We start from the raw sequence: 15,452 nt of genomic DNA, 5'->3' as shown, positions 1-15,452 counted from the left end.
TTAGTTGGGCGTTATGGCTCTCCATCTTAAGTTGTTGGTTTTTTTTTTCTTTTTTTTGTAAAAGAAATTCGTAGCAAAAGAACGTGTTGCCACCTCGGTGATTTGCGATAGAACGATTAGATTATTTTCCCTGAATTTATTTTAATTTCCCGCGATGGTCTCTGCTGTATGATATGGCTTTAGCTCCCCAATATTGACCGTTTTCTCCTTCCCGCCGTTGGTTTTTCGTACTTTGAGTATCACTGGTGATACATATCCTAGGATCTGGTAGGGTCCGTCATATTTGGGGGCCAACCTTGCCGCGAAATTTTCGCCGGCCTTGGAGAGATGGTGTTCCTTTGCGAGCACTAGTTCGCCGACTACGGGGGTCCATTTTCTCCGCCGTAAATTGTAGTGCCGTGCTTGATCTGCCGCCGCTCGTTCCATGCTCTGCCTCACTATTCTGAATGCCTCTTGCATTCTGTCAGATTTCTCTTCTGCCGTTGTGGTAGCTGTGCCCGTCCCCAGGTTGACCTCGTCAAACAATGCCCCTGGTAGTCGCGGTTCCCGTCCTTGTACGAGGAAGGCTGGACTGTATCCTGTGGACGCGGTCACACTGGTGTTGATGGCCAGCTCGATTTCTGGGAGACAGTCGTCCCATCTGTTGTGCTGTGATCTGGTGAGTTGTGCTATGATTATCTTGATTGTCCTGTTCGCCCGTTCCGTCGGGTTTTCTTGCGGGGTGTAGGGCGTCGTGAATTGTTGTCGTATCCCCATTTCCCTGAGGTAAGGCTGCCACATTGTGCTGGTGAACTGGACGCCGTTGTCCGATATCAGTATCTTGGGAGCACCAAATCTTGCGAGGATGCGTTCTCTGAACGCACGGCGTAGGCCTTCTGCTGTCGCACGCCTCATGGGGACCAGTTCCACCCATTTGCTGAAGCGGTCGAAAAATACTAGTAGCATCGTGTTCCCGTGTGTGGATCGTGGGAGTGGTCCAACGAAATCGACGCATACCGTGGCGAATGGTTCTTGGGCCACTTGTGTGAGCATCTTTCCGGCCGGCTTTTACTGTGTTTCCTTGTACTTCTGGCAAGACTCGCACTGTCGTACGTATCGACTGATGTCCCGAAACATGCCGGGCCAGTAGTACCGGTTGGCAATCCGCGCTACTGTCCGGCGGATGCCCATGTGTCCAGCGCTTGGTATATTGTGATTTTCTTCTAATACTCGTTGTCGCAGTGGTGTGGGTACACAAAGTTTCCAAGGTACGGCTTCCTCATCTTGTGACCGGCAGGGAATATGGCGGTACAGTTGTCCATCTTGTATCATGTAGTCAGAATATTTCTCGGGGTTAGTGCGCACTTCATTCACGCGCTTGTGCCACCACTTGCATGGTCGCTCTATTTTCGTTGCCAGTCGTAGGGTCTCCAGTGGCTGTCGTGATAGTGCATCCGCTACCAGGTTCAGCTTTCCTTTCCTGTACTCTATGTCGAAGGTGTGCTGCTGAAGTTCCAAGGCCCATCGTGCTATACGGCCGGAGGGGCTTTCGATGGAGTTTAGCCACTTTAGAGACATATGGTCCGTGATTACCCTGAATCGGTACCCTTCCAAGTATGGCCTCATCTTGCGTATTCCCCAGACGATCGCGAGGCATTCCTTCTCGGTAGGCGAGTAGGTGGTTTCCGCCTTGTTGAGTTTCCTGCTGGCGTAGGCGATCACGCGTTCCCCGCCTTCCAAATCCTGTGTCAATACGGCGCCTAGCCCGAAATTGCTTGCGTCCGTTTGCAAGGTGAAGGTCTTGGTGAAGTCCGGACAGGCAAGTATCGGTGCTTCCGTTAGTTTTTGCTTTAAGACCTCGAAGGCTTCCTGTTGTTCGGCTCCCCACTTCCAGTGTTTGCCCTTTTTCAGCAGGGTTGTGAGTGGCTGGCTGATCGTCGCGAAGTCGGGCACGAATCGTCGGTACCAAGATGCTATACCGAGATATTGACGCACCTCTTTCGCGTTCGTTGGTGGTTTCAGGTCTTTGATGGCTGCAACTTTCTCGGGGTCGGTGTGAATTCCCCTGTCGCTTACTACGTGTCCTAGGTATCGAATTTCTTTCTTGAAAAACTCGCATTTCTCCGAATTTATTCTGACGTTGGCGCACTGTAGTCGTAGCATCACTTCTTTCAGGTTGCGAATGTGCTCCTCCAAGGTGGATCCTATGATGATTATGTCATCGAGGTAAGCGAAAGCGTAGGGTTCCATCTCCGGTCCAATAACCTGATCTAGTGCTCTTTGAAACGTTGCAGGTGCGGAGTGTAGGCCGAACGGCATAACGCGCCACTGGAATAACCCGCGTCCCGGTACCGTGAAAGCCGTGTAGGGACGGCTCTGGGGCTCCAGTGGTATTTGCCAGTAGCCATTTTTCAAATCCAAACTGCTGATATACTTCTCCCGTCGTAGCTTGTCCAATATATGTTGTATTCTGGGTAAGGGGTACGCGTCGGGTACGGATCGGGCGCTAAGCTGCCGATAGTCCACGCATAACCGCCACTCCCCGTTTTTCTTCTTGGCTAGTACGATTGGTGCTCTGTGTGGGCTACAGGATGGCTCGATGCATCCTTTCTGAATTAATTCGTCAATTTGGTTGTTGATGATGGTCTGCATAGCTGGGTTGCGTGGGAAGTAACGTTGCTTGATGGGGCGTTCGTCCGTCAGGACAATCTTGTGCTCGGCTATTGTCGTCACTCCACTCATGCTCTCGAATTTTCGGAGTTCCTTTGCCAGAAAACCGCGCACTCGTTCCGCTTCTTCTTGTATGTCGTCGTCGTTGTTTTGCATAATGCCGTCGTGATTGAAGTTACTACTGCTCGGTGCTGTTACACTCTGAATGGTTCCAGATGGGGCTCCAGGGGTGTCGTACCCGGCGTTACCCTTTCTCGCTCGTGTTATACTCTGATTAGTCCCCGGGGTGTCGTACCTGGCGATATCCGTTCTTGAAGGATGTTGAATTTTGAATAGTCCCAAGGCTGTCGTACCTGGCGATATCCGTTCTGGCTGATGGTGCACTTTGAATAGTCCCAGGGCTGTCGTACCTGGCGATATCCTTTCTTGATGATAGTGTTGTTCTCTGAATAGTTTCTGGCGCGGCTCCAGGATTCGGTGTGTGCTGGGCAAGGGGTCTGGTTAGCACGAGGTGGCCTTCTCCACATGATATGGTGGCTCCCATGCTTCCCAACGTATCTAGGCCAAGTATAATGTCGTCGATTGCCCCGGGCATCACATGTAGGACTGTGTGCAATGACGAATCTCCGAGGCGTACCTCTGTCCATACGGCATCGAAAATAGTAGTGCTGACTCCGTTGGCCATTGTTATTTCGATGGCCACTCTTACCCTCTCCCCGCTTCCAGAACTCACCACGTGATTCGCGAGGGTGGCTGAAACGAAGCTCCTTGAGGCCCCTGTATTGATAACTGCCTCCGACGATACTGCTCCAATCTGAGCTGGGGCATATAGGCGACCGTGTTCCTGGTACATGACTACCGCTGATTCGGCGCTGGGTTCAGTGGGCTCACCGCGCCTTGTCCTTGGTGAAGCCCTCCGTCGTTTCCCTGACGTCGACGGCAGCATTCAATCGTGCGTATATCGTTTCGACCGCACTCCCAACAAAAAATTTTCCGTGGGTTACGACATCTCCTTGCATAGTGTCCTTCTTGGCCACACCTTCTACATACCCTGCTCGGATCGAAAACCCGAGTTTCTGATGGTGAGTGGCGCTGTACCCTCGGTGGCTGCTGGTGGGATGATCGTTCCGACTGCGGTGATGAAGCTGTAGTTTTGTCACCAACGACGTGTCTCGCTATTTCGCGACGTGATCCATCTGATGTCCGTCGACAACCTTCGTGGATACCTTCATATTCCTCGGCGAGATAGATGAGTTCTCCTAGGGTGTTGAAATCTCTTCGGCGAATGTAGAGTAAATAATCGGGGTGGCTATTGCGGAAAATTCTTTCCAGGCGTTGCTCGTTGCTGTATCCGGCGTGTCTCATCAAGCTTTGTATCCCTAGGACATAATCTTTATATCTTTCGCGGGCGTGCTGCCTTCGTTGCCGTATTTCGTCCTCGAGACGCTCGAAGTACCTGGCTGGTAGAAAGAAGCTTAAAAAGTCGCGCTTGAAGGTCGTCCAGTTGCTCCAGTGTACGTTGTTATTGCGGTACCATTGAAGAGCGGTGCCACCTAGCAATTCGGGCATCGTTTTTGGGAGAAAGTCTACGTTTAGCGTATAGACATCGGCTAGTTCTTCCAGCCGTTCGACGAAAGCTAGAGGGTCCCGTCCACCTTCATATTTCACTGACCACTTTCTTACCTGGTCGATGATGGGTGCGAATACAACGGTCGGTGCTTGAGTTACCTGAGACGTATAATTTATGGCTGATGCCCTTGTCCCTGATGGCAAGTACGGTTGCGTATTCCGTGGAGGAAATTCCAGTGGGTTCTGCTGCGGTTGACCCCCCGTCGTGGTTCCTTCTGCGGCCGGAGGCGTTGGTGTCTTGGAGGTGCCGTTGGCTGGTACTGCTATTCCTGATGCTAAGTTCTTTTGTGGGGGTGCTGTGTTCCTGGTAGGAAACGCGAACTGGTCTCGCTCTGCTGGTCTATCTGTGTTGTTCATGGTTTCCCCTCCGTTTGACGGAATCGGTGTCTTAACCTCATTTAAGTCACTCGTGTCTGTTCCCTTATAAGCGGCTTCTATGGATAAAAATTTTTCCTGTATTTCCGCGTCAACATTTGCTTTCGAAGCCAGAGCTGCTATGCGCTTTCGGATATCCCGGGTGGTGCCTGTGTGCTCAATACCCAATTCCTGTGCGATGGATATCAGCTGCTCCTTTGAAATGTTGTCTAACCACGTGATATCAATCTGGTCGGCCATTTTACGGTTAGGTTTCTAGTCAGGAATGTTCCTTCTGACTTTGTATGATTTGCAGGGTCCCTGCTCGGGCGCCAATTGTAACGAAGCTTTTTCGTGCCCTGTTGCTTCTTTGATATTTGCTGGGGTATACTCGCCGTACCCAGGGTTCGCTTACAATAAATTTGTATTAAAGGGGCACCTTGCAAATCGATTTAATATAAAAACTTCACTCTCTTTATTGGTTCTAAATTCTATAATATAAAATAAAACGTGTTTGTATACTTCATTTTCAATTTCACTTGGATTATCTTGCGGTATCCTTGATTGCGGTGGCGGGCCTTAGCGGTCCGGCCGTATTCCGTTAGCTGGGTCCCGTTAGTATGTGGCGTCGGTGCCTTGACGCGCCTTATGACGGCGTCCCTCTCTGCTGCGGTGCTCTGTCGCGCCTTACGTCGGCGTCTACTTGTATAGCTGAGGCGATGCTCTGTCGCCGTGTTCCGTTAGACGGATCCCGTTAGTATGTGGCGTCGGTGCCTTGACGCGCCTTACGTCGGCGTTCACTTGTATTACTCTGCTGCGCCTTGCGTCGGCGTCTATTTGTATTGCTGGTTGCTGGGTGATTCTCTGCCACGCCTTGCGTCGGCGTTTACTTGTATTTGCTGGGCGATACTCTGTCGCGCCCTACGTCGGCGTTTACTTGTTTGCTGAGGGGGTGCTCTGTCGCGCCCTACGTCGGCGCTTACTTGTATTACTCTGTCGGTGTACCTCTGCTGCGCTCTGCCGCCGCGCTTGGCACTGGCTTAGCCTGGCTGCGCTATGCGTCGCCGCGTTGACGTGATCTCTGTCGGCGTACCTCTGCTGCCGCGGTTCGCGCTGGCTTACCCTGGTTACGCTGTGCGTCGGCGGACCTCTGCTGCGCTTTGCTGCCGTGCTCTGCGCTGGTTTACGTGCGTTGCCGCTCTGTTGCGGCCTCTGCCGGCGTACTTCTACTGACGGAGGTGAGCGGGTGTCACCTGTCGCGGTTGCGCGTTACTGTGGCGGGGCCTTTGGTCTTTGGGGGTGATGCGTAGAGAAGGTCAACCGCAATCACCATTCCACGACTCGCTCCTATGAAGTGGATTCCTATTGCATAGAGAAGGTCAACTGCAATAGGGATATACTTCGCTAGTAGCTCTGGTCACGACCACAGCTCCGTGCTGACTGACTGCTGGTTTACGTGCGTATTCGTGGCTCTGCCAGCGTCGTATTTATGGGTGGCTCTGCTGCCAACGTCGTGTGTATGCGTGACTCTGCTGTGGCCAACGTCGTATATTTGCGTAGCTCTGCTGCGGCCAACGTCGTATGTAAGCGTGGCTCTGCTGTGGCCAACGTCGTGTGTATGCGTAACTCTGCTGGCGTCGTGTGTATGCGTGACTCTGCCGCCGAGGCTTATGGCGATGGCGCGCGGGCTCGTGACGTTGTGGGCCTTCGCTTAGCGAGGAGCGAGCGTAGTTTAAGGCGTTGTAGAGCGGTCAAATCCAGCTTACCCACAATCCTCAACCCACGGCTCTCTCCGATGACGGGAACTGTCTTGCGATGGTCAAAACCGATACGCCTTTCAGATGCCCTTCAATTGCTGCTCAGGTGCGTCGCAACTTTGCGCCCCGTTAGGTGAGATCCGTTAGCCTCGGTACAGTCACGTTGTTGCGTTTCACCTCGACACACTCCTACTGCGGTTGCCGACGTACTTCTGCCGCGGATGACGCTTGGCTGAGCGCGGGATCACGATGCTGTGGAGGACGTTTGCTTACGAGGGAGCAAGCGTGATCTAGAGCGTTGTAGAGCGGTCAAAACCTGCTTACCCACAATCTTCAGTCCACGACTTTCTCCTACGAAACGCACTGGCTTGCAATGGTCAAAACCGATATGCCTTCCAGAGCGCTCCAATAGTAGCTCCGGTCGCAAACACAACCGCGTGCTGACTGCCTGCTGTGCTGCTGTGTCGCTTCTTTTATGGCTGTTGTGTTTGGTGTTGCTAGCTCAAATGGTTGCGTTGCCATGGTCACCGTGTTGCTGTTGAATGTTGCGAGCGCTCGTTGTGTTGCTGAGACTTGTTGGTTGATCGTGTTGCTACAGCCTTTTGTGGCCACTTGTTGTGTTAATGTCGTGTCAAATATGTTGTGGGGTCGTTTTGTGTGGGCCAAATTAATGAGGATTTATTTGGTCCTCACACTCCCCCCCCCCCCTCCCCCCCACACTTCAGAAATTTAGCCCTCGGTGCCCAGTATTCGTATGCGGGCCCTGCCTTTTACCACCGTGACGGTGTATTCCCGTGTGCGAAAACTTACGCGGGAGCGTCCTTTGCCTTCGGCGATGCGTCGGAAAATGTCTCGCACGCTTTCTGGAATTTTCGGGAATTGGTTTAGCGTTGGTCCATCCGCGTCGTGGGCCTCGATTATCACCTCTTGGTGGCCTGCTGTTGTTTGTTGATGTAATGGTGCGTGCGACGTCAACGTACGTATTTGCGCGAGTAGTTGCACGCATGTTGTTGACGTCGCCGCCTGTGGTGTTCGGTGGTGTGATGATACGCGTGTTGCTGACGTCGGCGCCGGTAGCTCCTTCCAGCAGTACTACCCTGGAGCGCTTTGCTTCCTCCTCGTAATGCTGGCGCATACGCTTGACGCTGTTGTTTAGTTGGGCGTTATGGCTCTCCATCTTAGGTTGTTGGTTTTTTTTTTTTTTTTTTTTTTTTTTATAAAAGAAATTCGTAGCAAAAGAACGTGTTGTCACCTCGGTGGTTTGCGATAGAATGATTAGATTATTTTCCCTGAATTTATTTTAATTTCCCGCAATGGTCTCTGCTGCATGATATGGCTTTAGCTCCCCAATATTGACCGTTTTCTCCTTCCCGCCGTTGGTTTTTCGTACTTTGAGTATCACTGGTGATACATATCCTAGGATCTGGTAGGGTCCGTCATATTTGGGGGCCAACTTTGCCGCGAAATTTTCGCCGGCCTTGGAGAGATGGTGTTCCTTTGCGAGCACTAGTTCGCCGACTACGGGGGTCCATTTTCTCCGCCGTAAATTGTAGTGCCGTGCTTGATCTGCCGCCGCTCGTTCCATGCTCTGCCTCACTATTCTGAATGCCTCTTGCATTCTGTCAGATTTCTCTTCTGCCGTTGTGGTAGCTGTGCCCGTCCCCAGGTTGACCTCGTCAAACAATGCCCCTGGTAGTCGCGGTTCCCGTCCTTGTACGAGGAAGGCTGGACTGTATCCTGTGGACGCGGTCACACTGGTGTTGATGGCCAGCTCGATTTCTGGGAGACAGTCGTCCCATCTGTTGTGCTGTGATCTGGTGAGTTGTGCTATGATTCTCTTGATTGTCCTGTTCGCCCGTTCCGTCGGGTTTTCTTGCGGGGTGTAGGGCGCCGTGAATTGTTGTCGTATCCCCATTTCCCTGAGGTAACGCTGCCACATTGTGCTGGTGAACTGGACGCCGTTGTCCGATATCAGTATCTTGGGAGCACCAAATCTTGCGAGGATGCGTTCTCTGAACGCACGGCGTAGGCCTTCTGCTGTCGCACGCCTCATGGGGACCAGTTCCACCCATTTGCTGAAGCGGTCGAAAAATACTAGTAGCGTCCAACGAAATCGACGCATACCGTGGCGAATGGTTCTTGGGCCACTTGTGTGAGCATCTTTCCGGCCGGCTTTTGCTGTGTTTCCTTGTACTTCTGGCAAGACTCGCACTGTCGTACGTATCGACTGATGTCCCGAAACATGCCGGGCCAGTAGTACCGGTTGGCAATCCGCGCTACTGTCCGGCGGATGCCCATGTGTCCAGCGCTTGGTATATTGTGATTTTCTTCTAATACTCGTTGTCGCAGTGGTGTGGGTACACAAAGTTTCCAAGGTACGGCTTCCTCATCTTGTGACCAGCAGGGAATATGGCCGTACAGTTGTCCATCTTGTATCATGTAGTCAGAATATTTCTCGGGGTTAGTGCGCACTTCATTCACGCGCTTGTGCCACCACTTGCATGGTCGCTCTGTTGTCGTTGCCAGTCGTAGGGTCTCCAGTGGCTGTCGTGATAGTGCATCCGCTACCAGGTTCAGCTTTCCTTTCCTGTACTCTATGTCGAAGGTGTGCTGCTGAAGTTCCAAGGCCCATCGTGCTATACGGCCGGAGGGGCTTTCGATGGAGTTTAGCCACTTTAGAGACATATGGTCCGTGATTACCCTGAATCGGTACCCTTCCAAGTATGGCCTCATCTTGCGTATTCCCCAGACGATCGCGAGGCATTCCTTCTCGGTAGGCGAGTAGGTGGTTTCCGCCTTGTTGAGTCTCCTGCTGGCGTAGGCGATCACGCGTTCCCCGCCTTCCAAATCCTGTGTCAATACGGCGCCTAGCCCGAAATTGCTTGCGTCCGTTTGCAAGGTGAAGGTCTTGGTGAAGTCCGGACAGGCAAGTATCGGTGCTTCCGTTAGTTTTTGCTTTAAGACCTCGAAGGCTTCCTGTTGTTCGGCTCCCCACTTCCAGTGTTTGCCCTTTTTCAGCAGGGTTGTGAGTGGCTGGCTGATCGTCGCGAAGTCGGGCACGAATCGTCGGTACCAAGATGCTATACCGAGATATTGACGCACCTCTTTCTCTTTCGTTGGTGGTTTCAGGTCTTTGATGGCTGCAACTTTCTCGGGGTCGGTGTGAATTCCCCTGTCGCTTACTACGTGTCCTAGGTATCGAATTTCTTTCTTGAAAAACTCGCATTTCTCCGAATTTATTCTTGGCGCGCTGTAGTCGTAGCATCACTTCTTTCAGGTTGCGAATGTGCTCCTCCAAGGTGGATCCTATGATGATTATGTCATCGAGGTAAGCGAAAGCGTAGGGTTCCATCTCCGGTCCAATAACCTGATCTAGTGCTCTTTGAAACGTTGCAGGTGCGGAGTGTAGGCCGAACGGCATAACGCGCCACTGGAATAACCCGCGTCCCGGTACCGTGAAAGCCGTGTAGGGACGGCTCTGGGGCTCCAGTGGTATTTGCCAGTAGCCATTTTTCAAATCCAAACTGCTGATATACTTCGCCCGTCGTAGCTTGTCCAATATATGTTGTATTCTGGGTAAGGGGTACGCGTCGGGTACGGATCGGGCGCTAAGCTGCCGATAGTCCACGCATAACCTCCACTCCCCGTTTTTCTTCTTGGCTAGTACGATTGGTGCGCTGTGTGGGCTACAGGATGGCTCGATGCATCCTTTCTGAAGTAATTCGTCAATTTCGTTGTTGATGATGGTCTGCATAGCTGGGTTGCGTGGGAAGTAACGTTGCTTGATGGGGCGTTCGTCCGTCAGGACAGTCTTGTGCTCGGCTATTGTCGTCACTCCACTCATGCTCTCGAATTTTCGGAGTTCCTTTGCCAGAAAACCGCGCACTCGTTCCGCTTCTTCTTGTATGTCGTCGTCGTTGTTTTGCATAATGCCGTCGTGATTGAAGTTACTACTGCTCGGTGCTGTTACACTCTGAATGGTTCCAGATGGGGCTCCAGGGGTGTCGTACCCGGCGTTACCCTTTCTCGCTCGTGTTATACTCTGATTAGTCCCCGGGGTGTCGTACCTGGCGATATCCGTTCTTGAGGATGTTGAATTTTAGGAATTTAGGCCTCAATAGAGGAAGGTTAGCGCAAGGGTACTCAAATGGTGGACGAGGCGATCTATGTGTACACAAATGGTTCTAAAGTAGTGGAAGGAGTAGATTTTTGGGTGTTAGACAGTCGGTAGCGTAATGCCATCGACATGGCCGACATTTGGGACTTTCAAGTTGTAAATAAGGTCGCGGAGGATTTAGCTGGTGATAATGTCAGGTTTCGCGAGGCGAAAAAATTGGAGAGATCAGGGAGGTAGCCGTTTATTCTGTTGCAAAACTCGTCGATCTGTGGGCCTGGGCCTGTGGCCATTATTGTGCAGTCATCGGCGTAGGAAACGATAGTAACTCCTTGTGGTGGCGAAGGTAGCTTTGATATGTAGAACTTAAACAAAAGTGGGAATATGACACCACCCTGTGGCACCCCTTGTTTAATTCTTCGTGGTTTTGATGTATCGTTCCTAAATTGCACCGATGCCTGCCGACCACCCAGATAATTTGCGGTCCACCTTTTAAGACATGGGGGAAGGGTAGACCCTTCCAGGTCTTGCAGTAACGTGCCATGGTTGACCGTATCAAAAGCTTTTGATAGGTCTAGCGCAACGAGTACTGGTGGGGGTTTTGATTTAAACCGCAATTTATCTATGTGCTAATGGCATTAAGCGCTGTGGTGGTGCTATGGAGCTTTCTGAAGCCATGCTGATGACAGGCTAGTTGCAAATTTGCTTTGAAGTAGGGAAGCAAAATGGCTTCAAGCGTCTTGGCTACTGGCGATAGGAGAGATATGATATGACTCTCCTATGTTAGCTGGTTTCCCAGGCTTTAGTAGCGGGACTACCTTGGCCATTTTTCGGGAATACCGAAGGTGGAAAGAGACAGGTTGAAGACATGCGCTAAATATTTGAAACCCTCTTGCTTTGGATGGTTTAGCATGACCGATGGCATCCTCCACCTCTTTGGCGGTGATGGTAATTGGAGACGCGCTGAAATTATGTTTATGTGCGTGTCTGTTGGCCCTCCGTCTATCTTTGTCGACCGTAGAATGCATTATATATAGTCGGCAGAAAGCGCTCGCGCATTTTTTCGCATCCGACAGCACTTTATCGCCAAAAGCGATGGAAATTTTGTCATTGTGCTTAGGCGGATTCGATAGGGACTTTACGGTGGACCAAAGCTTACCCACACCGGCAGAGAGTTTACAACCGCTTAGGTGCTGCTCCCATTTAGCCCACTTGTGTTCATCCACAAGCAATCTGATGCGTTGGTTTATATCCCTTATTTGGGGGTCGCTGGGATCGAGCTGTGTTATAAGGTCACGTTCTCTCGCTAAATTTGCGGCCTCCGCCGGAAAGTGACGCCGAATTTCGGGAACTCTACCGGCGGGAATGAAGCGAGCCGAAGCGGATTCAATGACCTTGCGAAAAGAACGCTCCCCTTGACGGGCATCAGTCGGGATAGGGAGGGCAGCAAAGCGATTTTCAGTATAAAATGTGTAATCATCCCACTTTCCTTTCTTAAAATTGATGAAAGTGCATTTTTCGGTGGTGATGAAGTCGGCAGATCGCTCGAGCGAAAGGAGCATGGGTAGGTGGTGAGATGCTACTGTTAGCATTGGTTGCCAGTTGACACAGGTTACTAGACTTGAGCTCACGGTAGATAAATCTGGCGAACTGTGACAGGTTCCTACCATACGAGCGGTATTCAATGTGGTACCAACGCCTCTAACACCCCTCTCCCTCTTGCCCATCCCTGTTGAAACTGCAAGTTTCCCTGGACTCCCGTTAGAGAATATTGATGACAATTTTTGAGTGGTCGCACTTATTGGATGGAGCGAACGACAACAGAGTATTCAAGTTGGAATATTTATTCGTTTTGTTGGTTGCAACAATTTTGTGTACTACTTTGTAAGTTAACAAAATAAAATAAAAGAATAAACGAAAATAAGGTAACCGTTGGATTTTAATGTCTGTTCATCTTATACATCAGCAATAATTTTTTGTAATACATGCCTGGGCTGTGGGATTAAAAATGCAACTCTAAATCGAATTTAAGCACGGGGAATATCATTGTTTACTTTCATGAACCAATAAACAGATCCCGCATTAAAAAATGAGAGAGCAAAAAAATCATAGTTAGCTGGGAAATAAATTTTATCGGCGTGACGTTACGCTTTTGACAACATGTTTCATTGCTGACGCAGTGTTCAGACTTTATTCCAATCGGAGTATTTTGCTCCGCTCTTACCTCCTACTACATTTTTTATCTCAAGGGTTTATTTGGGTCGAGTTGAAAACTAAATAGTATCACTACCTAAATAGTATACTACTAATACGTAGGAAAAGCTGATTGTTTATAAGTGACGATTGGATGAAATGACGTGAATTCATTGTTCGTTTGTTAAGACATGTTTGTTCACATTTTACTCACAGTTTTTGTACATTTTTCGTACGGAATGATAATAGAAGGAGTAAAATGTAAGCAAAAAATGTGTCCGGAAGCGATCGGTAAATCCTGCCAAAATTCAACATACAGCACTTATTGAAGTTTTATATAAAAATGATGTACGTTGAGTCAGTAAGGTCAGATAACCCTGTTTTGCGATAACCATTGGGAGCACCAGGCGAGGGCAAATCTTCCTCCAACTGTCTCTCCTAACTCAGTGAGAATCTTCTCTTTCCACTATTTACAAACTGCCGGAGCGTATTAGTTCATCCGCTTAACATGACCTAGCTAGCGAAGCTTTCTGTTTTTATTCGCTGCACTATCGTCATATGCGAAAAGCTCATATAGCTCATCATTATACCTCCTTTGATACCCGCCGTCGATATCACGGATAGGATTATAAATCTTCCGGAGAACCTTTCTCTCCAATACTCCAAGAGCCTTTTCATCTTCTCTCGACACCTTCCATGATTCCGAGCCATACATCAGGACAAGTATGATGGGTTACTTGTAGAGCACGAATTTTGTTCGTCGAGAAAGGACTTTACTTTTCAATTGCCTAAAGAAGCACTTGTTGGCAGGAGTTATTCTGCATTCGATTTCCAGGCCGACATTGTTTTTGATTTTAATGCTGCTTCCCAAATAGACGAAATCCTTCACAGTCTCGAATTTATATCCGTCAACAGTGTCGTGACTACAAAGGCCACGATGACAGCAAGTACTTCGTCTTGTCCACATTTACTGTAAGACCCACTTTTTTTGCTTCTTTATTTTATACCAACTCTTCGCCTCCATGCTTGAACAGCCCGGCTGGTATCCCGTCATTACTTGGCACCTTCTAATTTTTTAGCCGTGATATTGCTATTCTTACTTCACCATAGTCGGACGTGGGAGTGTATTTTTCATCATCGGCGATCGGGGTATCGGGTTCGTCTTCCCCCACATTCTGTACGTCAGTTATCATGTCGCCATTATCGTTCCTTCAGGAATCTGCCCCGGTTTTGAAACCGACTCCATGTGCACCTAATAAGGCAGATAACTTTTTTCCTGAGAAACATTTCATGGTAAAAACACAATCGAAGGGTTTGCCAAGCCACCAAATTAATTTGATGCTAGTTGTTCCTTTCAAAAAGGAAAAAATATACTCCGAAATTTAATTTTTACTCCGGCGTAGTCGTTTACTCAGGTAACAGTTTTAAATACTCCGAACACTGGTAGCGAAATATGAGAGAAATGTAATAAAACGAAAAACTTCAAAAACGCTACGTCACCAAACTTTTTTTTCAAATTCGATTACAAATACAACAATTCCGGAATGCGAGATCTTGGCTCATTTGTTTATGGTTTACTATATAGTTGACAGCTTAAATTGAGGTTATGTTACGAATAGAGTGGAAGGCAGTAAAAGAAAGCAGTCGAATGGAGTGGAATGAAGAACCAGGAAGAGCAGAGTTGCATTGCATCGATATACATACCTTCAATTTATGTTTGAATATTACAGATAAATGTAGAAAAAATAACTAAATACTTGAATATAAGCAAATATTTTCTCTTAATTACTGCAAATAAGGTGTCCTAAGTGCTATATATTCCAAAATGATCACAGTTTATGGCTGTTTAAAAACTTACCTTGAAATTTCTGAAAGATTTTCGTAATATGGCCATTAGTGATGTTTGTGTGTGTGCTAATTTTGAGCGATCAGCTTTTAGTTGCGCTGCTTGTTAAGATTTACAATTGGGAGAGTCAAATTTCTATTTTAAAAAATACAAAGTCTTTGGCGGTTTAGGAATAGGTCTAATGACAGCTGGTATGTTTAATTTTTTTGATTTTTTCTGTCATAATAAAGCATAACAATTTAATAAAAAAAAACTAAAACTAAAAATTTACAAATGTATAAAATAAAACAAATTAAAATAAAATACTACGTTTTTAACTAGCGAGACAGACTCACTTGCTTTATACAATTCCTTTTATTTTTTTTATCACATTAATAACTAAAACAAAATGAAATAAAGTAAAATAAAATTTAAAAAAATAATAATAAAGGAAAAGAAAGAAAGGAAAGGATAAGAAATTAATGGCAATGAAATTGAAAGAAAGGAAAAGGAAGGACGGAAAGAAATGGAAGGAGGGGAAATTAAGAAAGAAAATAGAGAGAAGAGAAGAAGAGCAGAGAAGAGAAGAGAAGGAGAAGGAAAAAGAAAAGGAAACGAAACGAAGGAAAATTAAGAAAGAAAAGAAAATAGAGAGAAAAGACGGGAAGTGAAAAGAAAAAAAGAAAATTAAAGGACGAAAGGAAAGGAAACTTTCCGCACTTTTACAAGGCATCATGTTCAAAACATGATTGGAAATAAACGATAAAACTAATATTTTCTTTGCTCTGCAAAAACTTTTATCAACAATATTTTTTTAAGAAAATAATTTCAATTCGAAAAACAAAAAGCTCAATTTAAGAAGCTCAATCTGTCTTATAAACTATATTAAACTGAGTTTAAACTACACAACTTATTTGTATAAACAAACCGA

General features: G+C 48.0%; 1 protein-coding gene across 1 annotated transcript in view; it reads left to right on the top strand.

The window, feature by feature from the left end:
• Nucleotides 1-15,452, top strand: part of LOC137248423 (uncharacterized) — a 396,800-nt gene that overhangs the window by 372,977 nt on the left and 8,371 nt on the right. The gene's annotated exons all lie outside the window — the stretch shown is intronic.

The sequence above is a fragment of the Eurosta solidaginis genome, chromosome 4 (assembly GCF_040869045.1).
Source record: "Eurosta solidaginis isolate ZX-2024a chromosome 4, ASM4086904v1, whole genome shotgun sequence".
Classification (NCBI taxonomy): Eukaryota; Metazoa; Arthropoda; class Insecta; order Diptera; family Tephritidae; genus Eurosta; species Eurosta solidaginis.
This window is presented reverse-complemented; position numbering and strand designations above follow the sequence as displayed.